General features: G+C 62.8%; 1 protein-coding gene across 1 annotated transcript in view; it reads right to left on the reverse strand.

Moving 5' to 3' along the window:
• The window catches only part of ANOS1 (anosmin 1), a 53,192-nt gene that overhangs the window by 8,783 nt on the left and 43,936 nt on the right, over positions 1 to 473 (reverse strand). The window lies entirely within an intron of this gene.

The raw sequence follows: 473 nt of genomic DNA on the forward strand, positions 1-473 counted from the left end.
TCGAACCTGGGACCCTTCAGTCCGCAGGCCGACGCTCTATCCACTGAGCCACACCGGCCAGGGCAAGAATTACAGTTTTTTAACAGGATTTCGGGATGCCCATCTGCAGGGAGTGAGTGCAGGTCGCTCCCCTCGGCAATGCCGTCCCGGGCTCCGGGCGTGAGGCCGCCTCCCAGGAGCAGTGGTTTTGCTGGGACATGGACAGGAGGACGGAGCAGCCCTGGCCGGTGCGGCTCAATGGTCAGCGCTCCGGCTGCATACCAAGGGGTCCCGGGTTCGACTGCCGGCAGAGGGCACGTAGACGAGTTGCAGGTTGGAGCCCTGCCCCAGTCGGGGCGTCTGTCTGCAGGAGGCCACCAGTCCGTGTGCCTCTCTCACATCCACCTCTCTCTCTCTCTCTCCCCCCACTGAACAGACATGCTCAGGTGAGGATGACAAGGAAAAAGGCAGCGTTGTCGACAGCCATCCTGTGG

The sequence above is a fragment of the Myotis brandtii genome, unplaced genomic scaffold (assembly GCF_000412655.1).
Source record: "Myotis brandtii unplaced genomic scaffold, ASM41265v1 scaffold655, whole genome shotgun sequence".
Classification (NCBI taxonomy): Eukaryota; Metazoa; Chordata; class Mammalia; order Chiroptera; family Vespertilionidae; genus Myotis; species Myotis brandtii.